The 13,226-nt window shown below is 45.5% G+C and overlaps 1 protein-coding gene across 12 annotated transcripts in view; it reads left to right on the forward strand.

Moving 5' to 3' along the window:
* The window catches only part of EPB41 (erythrocyte membrane protein band 4.1), a 203,286-nt gene that overhangs the window by 10,885 nt on the left and 179,175 nt on the right, over positions 1-13,226 (forward strand). Inside the window, exon 1 of one of the 12 annotated variants that reach the window (XM_068539313.1) lies at positions 8,773-8,876. The exons of the other annotated variants lie outside the window; for them this stretch is intronic. The gene's annotated coding sequence lies outside the window, so the exon portion shown is untranslated. Of the gene's footprint in view, positions 1-8,772; positions 8,877-13,226 lie in introns of those variants that run through there. 12 annotated transcript variants of the gene reach the window in all.

A 13,226-nucleotide genomic window follows, 5' to 3' on the forward strand; every position in this document is an offset into this window, starting at 1 on the left:
CCTGCCTATTCTAGATGTGTGATGTGGGATCATTACTTCTCTTCTGTGGGTCTCATTCCCTCAACTGTAAAGTGGTGAGAAAAGTGAGCATAATCCTTACCTCCAGAATTGTCCTAAGATGTAAGAGAGTTCAGGTACACAGTGGGTGATCAGTCTGTCTGATGCCTTTTCTCTCCCAGCTCTGTTAATGACTAGAGGTATGATCTCAGGCAGCAAGTCCTTGAATCCACCAGCCACACTTCCACCCCAGGGCCTTTGCACTTGCTGGTCCTTCGACCTGGAACACTTACCCCCAGATCCTTTCATGACTTGTTCTCTCATCTCCTTAATTTTTTTTGGTTACATGTCACCTGCTCAGTAAGGCCTTTCCTGACTACTCTATTTAACAGTGTGGCACTACAACACCAACACTCCCTATCCTCCCTCCTGGCTTATTTTTCTCCACAGCACTTATCACTTTTTGACATACAATATTTTCTAGAATATTTGCTTATTGTTTGACTCCCCCCCACTGGAATGTAAGCTCAGTGACGATGGTAATATTTGTCTTTCTTGTTCAATGTTATATCCCTTGTACCTAGAAGAGTGTGTGGTTCATAGTAGGTGCTCAGTAAATATTTGTGGAGTGAATTAATGAATAAATGAAGCCTCTTCTCTCTGGGTCTAGCACTATTGAGCACACACACACACACACACACACACACACACACACTAGATTCTCAATAAATAATTGTATGAGTGGTCATCATCTCCGTCTGCCAGATAATACCTTGGTTGGGTCAACCCTGAAGCCCTTTAGCTTCTGACATTTTCTGCCAGAGCATCAGTTTCAGCTGGAGTGCCCAAATCTTTTGTTCCTGAGTCTGAGCTATGCAGAATTTCTAGCTGGGACTCTTTGGCTGTTGGGCCCACATGGTTATTATGTCATTATTGGTAATTAGCACTTAGGCCCAGAGGATTGAGCTTTTTGTTTTTCAGCAGAAATCACAGCAAAGAGCTGTGCTAGCCAGCAGAGGCCCAGGCCTGGAGTGGCTTCCTGTATAACTACCCCCTTCCCAGCTATGGGTCCATGGCTTAGGAAGACCAAGACAGAGGTGCCCAAAGCTAGGGGCACCTGCATACCAGCTCAATCGCTGTCTTCCCCAGGCAGTATTCTGCAAAGTTTCTTCTCCCCCACATGCTTGGCTCTCCATGCCTAGCCTGGTTTAGAGGGGGGGTCCCCATGCCTCTGGGGGAGGTATAGTTCCCAAAGGTCCAGCTCACAGGGCCATTTTCTGGTGCCCAGGATTCAGGTATTATGGGTGGAGGAAATAACCCTATGTTTAAGGCTCAGGAGCCTGGGTTCAAGTCCCTGCTTAGCTGCTGAGTTGTTGGGTCCCCGTAGGCACATCAGTACCTTTTGCTGGGCCTCAGCTTTCTCATTTGTCAAACAGAGGTAAAGAGATAGACGCCTGCTTGGCTTCACCAGGGAAGAAAGGCAGGATAGTGTAGTGGGCAAGGATAGGGTTCTGGAGTCAGACACACTTGGTTTCCCCACTATACCCCTTCTTAGCTGTGTGACATTGGGCAAATTGCTTCACCTCTCTGACTTCAGGTCCCAAAGCTAAAGAATGGGGTTAAAATAGTACCCACTCCATAGGGTTGTTGTGACAACTAAATAAGGGAATGCAGGTAAAGGATCTAGGCACATAGAGAGTACTCTTTATGCTGGTATTATTATAATGACCATTACCCGAATGCAGGCAATCTGTAAACTGTAAGACGGTACTAGCAATAAAGCCAGGCAGATGTGGGTTTGAATCCTAACTCTGACTCTGACTAGCTGGGTGATCTTGGGTAAGTTTTTCACTTCTCTGAGATTCTATTTCCTCATTCTGTAAAATGGGAATTAGAGTCATACCGTGTTCAAGGGGCTGTTGTAAAGGTTCAGTGACGTGTTGCATGAAGAGTACTTGGTACAATGGCTAGCAGATGTCATCCCCATTTTATAGATAAGGAAGAGAGAAGTAGTGACTCGCCTGAACTCACATAGCATCTCAGTGGTGGAGCTTTGATTTGAACCTCGGTCTGCTTACCTTAAAAGCCCCCAATCCTTTTATCTCTTCTTGCCATCACCTGAATATGGGATGATGATGAAGGTGTTTGTTCTTGGTGCTACTGGTCTCATCTCATTCATCCCGTGATCCCCAGTGCCTACACATAAGAGGTGCTCAATAATGTCTGCTGGATGAAGAAAGGGGGGACCAGCATGTCCTCAGTTCCAGGGAGGCTTTTGCCTTGGGATTGAGGATTTTTTTCTGCTTGGTTGACAGCAGAATAAAAATAAACAATAAAAATCATACTTAGCACAGGTGTGGGCTTGTAATCTGAAGAACCCTTTGCACCTCCCACATAATTGATCCTTCTTGCAACCCCGTGTGATATCCTGGGTGGGTACCTCTATTTGATTGGTGTGGAAATGGGAGCCCAGAGAGGGTGTAATGGATGAAAATTTGTGTCCCGCCCAAAATTCACATTGAAGCCTTAATCCTAATGTGATGGTATTTGGAGATGGGGCCTTTGGGAGGTGATTAGGATTAGATGAGGTCATGAGGGAGGGGCCCTCATGATGGGATTAGTGTCCTTATGAGAAGGGATATCAGTGAGCTCCCCCTCTCTCTGCCATGTGAGGACATGAGAAGAGGTGGCTGTCTGCAAGCCAGGAAGAGAGCCCTCACCAGAATCTGACCAGGGTGTCACCCTGATCTTGGACTTCCAGCCTCCAGAACTGTGAGAATATAAGTTTCTGTTGCTTAAGCCACCCAGTCTATGGCATTTTGTTAAGCAGACCGAGCTGACTAAGAGAGAGGGTAAGTGACTTGCCCACAGTCACACAGTGAACTTATTGCAGAGCTGAGGCTGGACTTATTTGTAGTCATTTCTCTCTTTTTTCCCCATGGAAAAACTCCCAGTCACTGGAAGGCTTAGAAATGGAGACTAGCTAAATGCTAGACAGACAGCTCAGGAACTGTCCTGCCACAGCAGCTTTGGAGGATCTTAGGGCAAGTCAAACCTGGCCATTTCTGGGTACCCAGTCTCCTCCTGCTTCCCCATAGCTCCTCCTCTGCCCTCTCCCAGGGGAGGGTTGGGCCAGGCTGACTTTAGCAGGTTTAGAAGGGGCTCAGCTAGCTGGTGGCACTGAGCCTGTTCCCATGTTTCTTGGGAAACCCTCTGGGCCTAGAGGGTTCCCTGCCTGAGGGATAGAGAATTAGTGGGTTAAGCTTGAGTGAGCTGGAGGCTTGGCTGGATCAGGGACATTAGGCATACTCCAGCTGGTGAGAGAAGGGGGTTGGGGAGGGTCATGGGAGGTCAGATTCTTGGGTCTCTCCTTGAATGTCCCAGGGCTCCAATCAGAAGCAGCCACAACAGCCTTTCCCTGGGGTCTTGGGACAGATGTTGATGTTGTTCTTTCATCTCATTTCCAAAGTGCTTTCCTGCGAGTGATATGAAAGCAGTGTGGAGCAGAGGACAGTGGTAGCAGATGGACTTTGTTTAAACTGTGTGACATTGGGCAAATCACCTAATGTTTCTAGACTGTAGTTTCTTCAACTGCAATTGAGGCTGATAACACTTTGCAGGGTTGCTATGCGGCTAAGTGCACTAATGCATATAAAGTACTCAGTACGTGCCTGGCACGTAGTAAATATCTAATAAATATAGTGGTCATTATTTTTTATTTATTTATTTTTATTTATTTATGGCTGTGTTGGGTCTTTGTTTCTGTGCGAGGGCTTTCTCTAGTTGCGGCAAGTGGGGGCCACTCTTCATCACGGTGGGTCATTATTTTTAATAATAACTTATCTCTAAGGTCCCTCCCGGCTCAGACAGTCCTAGGTTATATGGCTGTACAATTTAGCTTGGCCTCCAGCTTTGGACGAGAAATGTAGCTGCACTTAGAAGAAGGCAGTGAACAGAATCTGGAGTAGGGGTCAGAAAACTTGGGTTCAAGTTTGGGCTCTGCCGCCCCCGTGCTATGTGACCTCAGGCAAGTCTCTTCCAGTTTCTGGACCCATTTCCCAATATGTTTAAAACCAGCTTGGGCTTGATGATCTCTAAGGGCCCATCCAGTTCTAACATTTTGTGAATCTAGAGGCCTAAAGCAATACCTTACTAAACGGTCCACTGGGTCCTCTTTTACAATTTCGACTTCCTTCCCTTCTGCCCCTTGTTTCTTGGAGTGTCTTCACAGCAGAAAGGACATAACTTGCCAAATCCAATATATGGATTTTAATCATACTTAGCTGTTTTTGCTTTTACTGTGCACAGGGAACTCTTTAAAACAGAGCTTAATGCAATTTTTGTAAGCAAAGTGCATTCTATCAAAGAGGTCAAAACATGCTCTTGTGTTTTCAAATGTGAAAGAGTATTCATTCATGGTATTGTCTTTCATTGCATCTGCTGATTTCTTTTGCTTTTACCTCAAAAAATGACCAGCACAGGCAGCTGTGTATGTTATAATTAAAAAATATATGCTGCAGTCAGTGTGTTCTAAAAAATAATCATGGGTATGACTTAGATAAAAGGATATTTGTCAAGTATATGAGAGAGAAAAATGGGGAAAAAAAGGGAAAGAAAAAGAAAAAAGAAATAAAAAGAGAGAAAAATGGGAAATAACCTAAATGTCTAATAACATTTAGGTTTAATTAAATTATGGTACATCCACTTGAGGGCACTGTGGATGCCATAATATATTGTTAGGAGAAAAAAGTTGGTTCTGAAACAATATGATCTAAAATTTAAAAAAGCATTAGGCTGAACCATATGCAATTGCTGATACTTGACCATTTTAACCTATAAAATCAGCAATTTCATATGACTTAATATATATAAACAAAAAAGTATATCTGTCAGGAGAGGTACTAGAAGGGAAGTCTCCCACCAAAATATTGATGGTAGTTATTTCTGATTGATGGCTTTATGTTGATTAAAATTTTTTTTCTTACTTAACTGTATTTTCTGTTAACAATGCAAGCACTACTACTAAAAATAATCCCCTAGAAAGGTATACCACTGTATAAACAGCAAATTTTCCACCTTGTTATAGCTTGTTTGATTTGTCATTTGTGTTAAAAAGGTCTAAAATGACTGCAATTTTATTACCATGGGCTGGATGGAAAGCTCTACTCTTCATGTACTTTTGGTACCAGGATTGGTTTTTATTCAGTAGTGACTGTTCAGAACACTTTGCTGGTGGGCCCAGCTTTTCAAAGCCCTCTTCATCTCTTGCCACTCCCCACAACCGACAAATGTTTTCCATGAGCCCTACCACTGGGGCTTCAGGCCTGCTGTGTCCCTAATCTGCCTACGTCCTGGATTTGGGAATGGTTCAGACTCCAACTGTTCCCCCACCCCACCCCCGCCTTCTTCCAATCTCATCTTTTCCAGGTCATCGGAGGCCCCATCTACTCTCCCTGGCCTTCCCCCCTGGTCACCACCTAATTTCACCGTCTAATTTCACCCTCTTCTGTGCAGCTGGTGTTTGCTTTTTGCTGGAGCTCAGTTTGCAATGGGGAAGGATTAGGACCCTTTCATGTTGTCTTTTTTCTTTTTTGTTTTTTTCCCTTAGTGCCCTTGACCGCTCCAGGGGCTGAGAGGCAGCTTGCAGGGCCTGTATTCCCTAGGAAGGAAAAGGAGGGGTGGTGGGGGAGGCAGGGGTGGGCTCAGCTGGCAGGCGGGATAGAGATGGCCCCTAGAGACCCCATCCTGGGGCTTGGAGCATGCATGGCACAGCCGCCACCCAGATGTGAGCATGGAGCAGCAGGCAGGGAGGGAGCTGAGTTTCTTCCTAGGAAATTAGCTGCAGAGATGGTGCTTGGGACCTTTACCCTGTACTCAGTGGCAGCCTCTGCAGGGTGAGCTGGGACCAGATGTCTGGTTTGCAGAGGCCTCTTCTGAGAGGGCAGATGGGCACAGGAGTAAGGGTAGTTTCTCTGCCTTTGGATTGGGCATTACTTTTCCTCTCACCCCCTACTATGTGTTGGGCCCTGCTATACTCAAGGATCTGGCACTTAGCCTAACAGGTGATGGTGTGTACCTAACTAATAACAAAAATCCCTCATGTGTGGATAGTACTTTACAGTTTACAAAGCCCTTTCATCTCCAGGCTAAGAATTAAAAGCCAGGACTGGATTTGAAACCTTTAAGATTCTAAAGCCTGTGTCAACAGTTTTGGTGTGGTGTTGCACGGCACTCGGCATTTGAGTGGTTTACATCTGCCTTATGTCTGGCTGTTGTCTGCTAGCCTAAGATCCCCACTTTTTTTTCAGAGTGATGATTATTAAATACTACACACTCCAATGAAGCCTCTTTAAGTACAGTGTGTCATTGCCTAGCACTTCATGGCATAGAGAATATTGGTTTTCATGAACCTGTATTTGCTGGATAACACAGTGATGGTAGTGGTGAGCTGTCTTGTGATTGATCTTCAGGATTTATCCTTCATGGCACCAGATTTCCAGGTCTGATAGGTGAAGGAAGCCTTTGAGGCACAGAGGTGGTAGAGCTAGAGCTCCCGAACCTGAGGACCTGAGGCAGGGGACTAGAATATTCAGGAACAGGTGCTTCACCCCTAGTACACAGAATGACCTTGGCCAAGTCACCTGACCTAACTAAGCCTCAGCTTCCTTATGTATAACATGGGGATAACTCATTCACTCGTTCAGCAAATACTTATTTAGTGTGCACTGTGCTGGGAGATGAGCAAGAGGACAAAGTCCCTGCCCTCCTGGAGCTTGCAGTCTAGTGAGTCTAAACTGCAGCAATTTATTGAGAGGGACAAATAAGTAAATATATAGTAGAAAGTCAGGTAGAAGTGCCATGAAACAAAATTAAAGCAGGGCAAGGGTGTGTAAGTGGAGGCTGTTTTAGATAGGGTAGTCAGGTGGTCCTCAAGGGTCTCTTATGATGTTTCAAACAGATAACCATGTAATGTGCTCAGCTCGGTGCTGGCAATTGAGTGCTTACCAAATATAGTATTATGTCAGCGAGCCCCACACCTCTCAGTCCATATTTTAGTCTCCAGATAGCAGTAATAATTAACACTTAGGTAGATCTTACTGTGAGCTAGGCACTGTTCTAAGCCCTTTACATATATATATTTTTAAATTAATTAATTAATTTTTGGCTGCATTGGGTCTTCGTTGCTGCCGTGGGCTTTTCTCTAGTTGTGGCGAGCGGGGGCTACTCTTCGTTGTGGTGTGTGGGTTTCTCATTGCGGTGGCTTCTCTTGTTGCAGAGCACGGGCTCTAAGTGCGTGGGCTTCAGTAGTTGTGGCTCATGGGCTCAGTAGTTGTGGCTCATGGGCTCTAGAGAGCAGGCTCAGTAGTTGTGGTGCATGGGCTTAGCTGCTCCGCGGCATGTGGGATCTTCCTGGACCAGGGCTCGAACCCGTGTCCCCTGCATTGCCAGGCAGATTCTTAACCACTGCGCCACCAGGGAAATCCCAGCCCTTTACCTATTTTAACTCATTTAATTTTCACAATAACTCTTATGAGGTATGAATTGTTATTATCCCCTTTTATGGGTCGGAAACAAGCACAGAGTAGGGCAAACAATTAGGGAGACTGAGAATTGAACTCAGGTAGTCTGTTTCTAGAGGCTGAGCTGAGTTGTGAGGGGGCTGTGATTAGATACGAGGAGATGGTCTAGCTGTCATATACAGGCTCCAATGTCAGATTGCCTGGCTTCTTATCGTGGCAGGTCTAAGCCTCTCTGCTTGGGTTTCTTCATCTCGAAAATGGGAATACCAGAATTATCTTACCTTATAGGGACCATGCTTAAAACAGAGCCTTCTTTCTGCTCGCCTGTTCAGACACCAGCCTGGCAGGGAGTATGAAGGTCCAAGGGGCCTCTGAAACTAATGAAAGGAAATAACAGCACATCAGGCAATTGTCAGAGCAACCCTAGGTTCAGCTGGAGACCAGACTTCCGAAGCTAAGTTTTCATGATTTTGAGGCAGCCGGGGCAGAATTAGGAGACCTGTAAATGCAGAAGACAGCTGAAATCTTGGCATGCCCACAACACTCAGCATCCATTTCAGGCCTTACACAGCTGCCCGGAGAGGTGAAGTCTCATCGAATGTCAGGGTTGGAATGGCGCCTAGAGATGTCAAGTTAGTAGATGGGGAAACTGAGGCCCAGAAAAGCTGAATGACTTACCCAAGGTCACTAGGTCCATTTGGGGGACAGTCAGCGTGGGTAGCTCGGGAGCAACTTCCAAATCTCAGACCCTTACCTGGCCCTCCTTGGGGTGGGTGGGGTGGGAAAGGGCGTCACCTTCGTCCAGGGCACTGGCTACGTTCCCCACGTGGGTACCTCAGGGTTCGGAAACGCACGGACCCGAGAGCGGGTTCGACCTGCGCCTGCGCACACGCGGCCAGCCCCTAGCCTTTTCCCCTCTTTTTCCTTCCCCTCCCTGCTACTTACTGGCCTAGGGGAGGGGGGGAAATGAGAGGAGCCAGAACTTGGCCTCAGCCAATGGGCTGGCGGGCCGCGGGCCCGGCCCACTACTTCCCTGCGGCGCCATCCAATAGAAATTTACTACAATGTTGTGGCGAATAGAGGGGGAGGGGCGCGCGGGGCGGGCTGGCTAAGGGCCGGGCGGGCCTCGCTTCGCTGAGTGAAGGCGGGAGGGCGCGCGCTGGGGCCGCCTGCTCGCTCCCTCACTCGCTCGCTCCCTCCCTCCGCCGGTGGGTTAGTCAGTCAGTCAGTCCGCCCGCCAGCAGCCCGCGGGCCAGCGAGCCGCAGAGGGCCGAGCCTCGGACGCCGGCGCCTCCTTCTGCCATTGTTCGTCTGGCGGCTGCAGAGGCGGGCGCGGGAGCCCGGGCCCCGGAGCCAGCGGTGAGGCTAGGTGGCGGCGGCGCGCGAGCGGAGCTGGGGTGGGGGGCGCGGAGCTGTCCCCGAAGGGACGGTCCTGGAGGCCGCGGCGGCGCCGAAGCCTCTTTGTCTCCAGCCCCCGGCAGGCCCGGGCCGGGGGAGCGCGCTCCACAGCCTCCGCATGCCCTCGGCACGCCGGTGGCCGAGGGGCTGGAGCCGGGACGCGGCCGGCCTGAGGGGAAAGAGGCGGGGGTGGCGCTGGGGGAGCGTTTAAAAGTTAGGCTCGGGGTGCATTTTTGACGAGGGGAAGTCGGTACCGTCTGGTCTGTCAGTCATTGTACAGTGGGCAGGAGCCCTGTAAGGAAACCAGATGGGGGCGAGTTGCAGGTTTCGGGCGGCGAAGGTGTGGGGTGCAGCCGCAGAGAGGTTTCTCGGTGAAGAGGTAGCTGGGCGGTCTGGAGAAGTCAGGCGCAATGTGAGGGGTGGAGGGAGCCCTGCAAGGACTTTAAGGCCTTCCCGCCATAGACACCCACATCATTAAAAAAAATTCCCCAAACCCCAGGGCTCTATGCTCTCCCGCTGAGTCTTCCCGGGTCCCAGGGACCAAAGGGTTAAATCGATTCTCTCAGCGTCGTGACCTCCTTTTTCAGTTCGCGCATCTGTCGGCTTGGACGTATTTCCTCCTGCTTGCTGGGCTGCCTTTACCTGTGGAGAGGCTGGATCTAGGCTCGCCCTCCGAGATGCATCCCCAGGCTGTTAGTCCTGGTGGGGGTTTGCCAAAAGAGGTTTTTTCTTCCCAGAAACGGGCATTCTCTTGAGAGAGAAAGTGATCTCACGTGAAGCAAATTGCTGACGGATAGGTTTCTGGCCACATGATAGCGACTGTCATCCTGTTGTTTCTCTAACTGTACCCAACCATAAATGCCTAGTCTGTGGAGACGTCGTTTTTTTGGCATGTATTGCTGATAAGGAGTTAGTTTTTTTTTAAAGAGATGCCGAGCTTTTTTTAGTAGTCTGGGTGATTTCACAGCTGCTATTCTGTTCTTTCTGTTTTTAGGGAAGATTGCAAGAAATGGTTATGTCTCTGTCTTGGATATTATTATAGTGGATTTATACTCTCTTGAGGATATATACTGTACCCAGTGCTGTTGCTCATTATTGTTTTCTATATCTCAGTCTTGGCAGTATTTTTTACCGTTTAAATCAAATATATTTATATATATGCTATATATATTATAAATATCTTTATATAATTCTTATCATCCCAATTTTGTTGTGTAGCAATTAACTCTTACTTTTTATGGAAACTTGATGTACTCTTCATTTTCCTTTTCTGTAATTTGGAAACATAATAAGTTCTTTGCCAGCTGACCAATTTTGGTTTCATAAGATAGTTTCTTGAGGTGTTATTAATATAATCCATATGGAGTACATAGCAGAATATATGGCACACAATAAGCACTCAATAAATGACAGATTAAAAAAAATGGATATAATGCCTGAACATCAGATTGCCTTGGTATCAAGGTGCTAATTCAGAGTGCCTTCTACAGGAAGGTTATAATTAAGGTAAAGATAGGCGTTATTCATATCCCTGGGGAAACCGAAGTGCGGTATATCTTTGCCACTATTAAAAGTGAACTTACCTGCAGCAGCATACTAACCTTCTGATTCCTCTTTCTTCTAGTAACAAAACTACACTTTTTTTCCTTGTATAATTGAATTCAGGCTTACAAATAAATGATTTTGATCTTTAGGCCTCACCGAAATTCTTCCAACATTTATACCAGTGTTTTATAACCAAATATCTTTTAGGTAAGTCCTTGCACAATGTGGTCCCAATCTACCTTTCTACCTTTATTCTCTTTATTACTTGTATTTTCCAACCAAAAAGAACTGCTCAGTAATAACCCATGCTTTCCCATCTCTGTACCTTTGACCATGAGGTTCCATCTATGCTTGTCATATATATTCCTTCTGACAGTTTTCAGTTCTCTTAAAAATGTCCCATATTAGTAATTTGAAGTGTGGGGAAAATTTCCCTATGTGAAAGGAACTTGATGGAATTTTTTGTTTTGTTTTTAGTTTTCTTTGAGCTTCATTAATATGGCCAGCCAGTTGAATTTTAACTGGTGTTTGTTAAAAGGATTTAGGTCCTAAGTGCCCCATCAATGTGTGTAGCCCTTAGTGGTAGATGATGGCTGATGATAGATTAAGAAAATCGCTTAGGCTTCCATTCTACTCAGAGCTAAGAACTCTACCAGTTGACAAGTTTAACACTTGGCAACTCTGGCTGTCAACAAATAGACTAAACTAATAGGAGAAAGTTTTACATTTTAGGTGGATTTCTCCTTGCTTTCTACATCTCTTCTCTTTCTTGGTGGTCTAAGGGTCAACATGTCCTTAATGTTGGTTAAACATTCAAATCATATTTATTGTATCCAAGTATTAGATATGGTAAACAAGCCTATGTTTTATTTAATTTTATTTTTTGGCTGCGCCTCAAGGCATGTGTGATCTTAGTTCCCTGACCAGGGATTGAACCGGCGCCCCCTGCATTGGAAGCTCAGCGGCTTAACTACTGCACCACCGGGGAACCCCCAAGCCTATGTTTTTAAAGTAGGCTCATCCTCGGGGCTTCCCTGGTGGCGCAGTGGTTGAGAATCCACCTGCCAATGCAGGGCACACGGGTTCGAGCCCTGGTCTGGGAAGATCCCACACGCCGCGGAGTAACTAGGCCCGTGAGCCACAATTACTGAGCCTGCGCGTCTGGAGCCTGTGCTCCGCAACAAGAGAGGCTGCGATAGTGAGAGGCCCGCGCACAGCGATGAAGAGTGGCCCCCGCTTGCCGCAACTAGAGAAAGCCCTCGCACAGAAACGAAGACTCAACACAGCCATAAAATAAAATAAATAAATAAAGTAGGCTCATCCTCAATATAATATATAAAATAACATGATGTGATACTTTATATAATAGTGAGAGAATAGTACACAAAACTTTCTCTTTTCATTTTAAAAGTACTTGTATCCTTTCTTTTTCTCTTAAGAAACATTTCTAAGCTAATATCTAAATTAACAAATGATTTTAAATGATTTCTGTCTCCTCTGAAAAAAAATGGTTGTGGCATTTTGTTGAGATATGACCTATGTATTTTTCCTGTTATTCTCTTTTGTCAGGTTTGTGCCTCACATTTAAAATTCACCAGTGTGATGTTTTCTTGTATGCAGATTGAGCTTAAAATTTTTGGAAACTACAAAGCCAGCCTTCCATTTTATTCCTTAGTTTATGGTCTTAATTTTAAACAGATTCATTTTATGGGAGATAGTGTGCTTACAGTGCTATTTGGTTTCCTTCCTCCTGCTCCTAAGAAGGCTTCAGAGTTAAGCTTGTCAGAAGCGTTGCCTAAAAGTCACAGGATTCTTGAATTCTCTGCAGGTACTTTGGTATGCTTATCAGTAGATTGTGATTTAAAATGTGCAGTCTGTGATTTGTGATGTGAGTTATAGGGCTTGCTTATACTGTTTTCTGAATGTCCAAATCTAATTTAATATTGGTGATCTGATTTTATAACTTTAGAATATCAGTGGCTATCAGGGGCTAAATGTGGTTCTGAAATCAATAGGAGCGTATGTTTAGATCACAGTCTGTTTCCTTGTTATCTAAGAAGCAGGTCAGTGCAAGTGCTGCCAGTGTACTTTTCCAAGAGTCTCATCAAATTCGTGATTGGTCACATGTATATTCAAATGCAGATTCATTGCTACCTCTAAAGGACTTGTTTTTTTCCCCAACTGCTTGAGCGTAGAATCACCTTATTTTATTTGTGAGCTAAACAATAATAATTCTAACATCTTTTTTCTTATGAACAACCTTGCTTTTTTTTCTGTGAATAAAGGCCCCAAAGATTAAACTTTTAAAAACTATTAAAAGAGGCCTCTGAATTGATCAGTTACAGGTCTTATTTATGCAGAGAATCTAGAATTATTGGAAGGTAGTTGATTCATTGCATTTGTAATAGCTTTTAGTTAGAGAAGAGCCAGATTCCAAATATATATGTCAATTTTTGTTGTTTATTTAAGTTTGTTGGTATGCCACTGGTAGCTTACTTTGTGTCCTTTTTATGAGTGGGTTCATGGTGTGCTCAGTAAAATGTGGTGTAACAAATACTCTGGTGTACACACTGGGTTAGATTAGGATTTATTTATTTATTTAATAAATTTATTTAATTAATTTATTTTTTGGCTGCATTGGGTCTTCGTTGCTGCGCACGGGCCTTCTCTAGTTGCGGCGAGCGGGGGCTACTCTTCGTTGTGGTGCACGGGCTTCTCATTGCGGTGGCTTCTCTTATTGCAGAGCACGGGCTCTAGGTGCACGGG

Source organism: Eschrichtius robustus, chromosome 3 (genome assembly GCF_028021215.1).
Source record: "Eschrichtius robustus isolate mEscRob2 chromosome 3, mEscRob2.pri, whole genome shotgun sequence".
In the NCBI taxonomy this organism is placed as follows: domain Eukaryota; kingdom Metazoa; phylum Chordata; class Mammalia; order Artiodactyla; family Eschrichtiidae; genus Eschrichtius; species Eschrichtius robustus.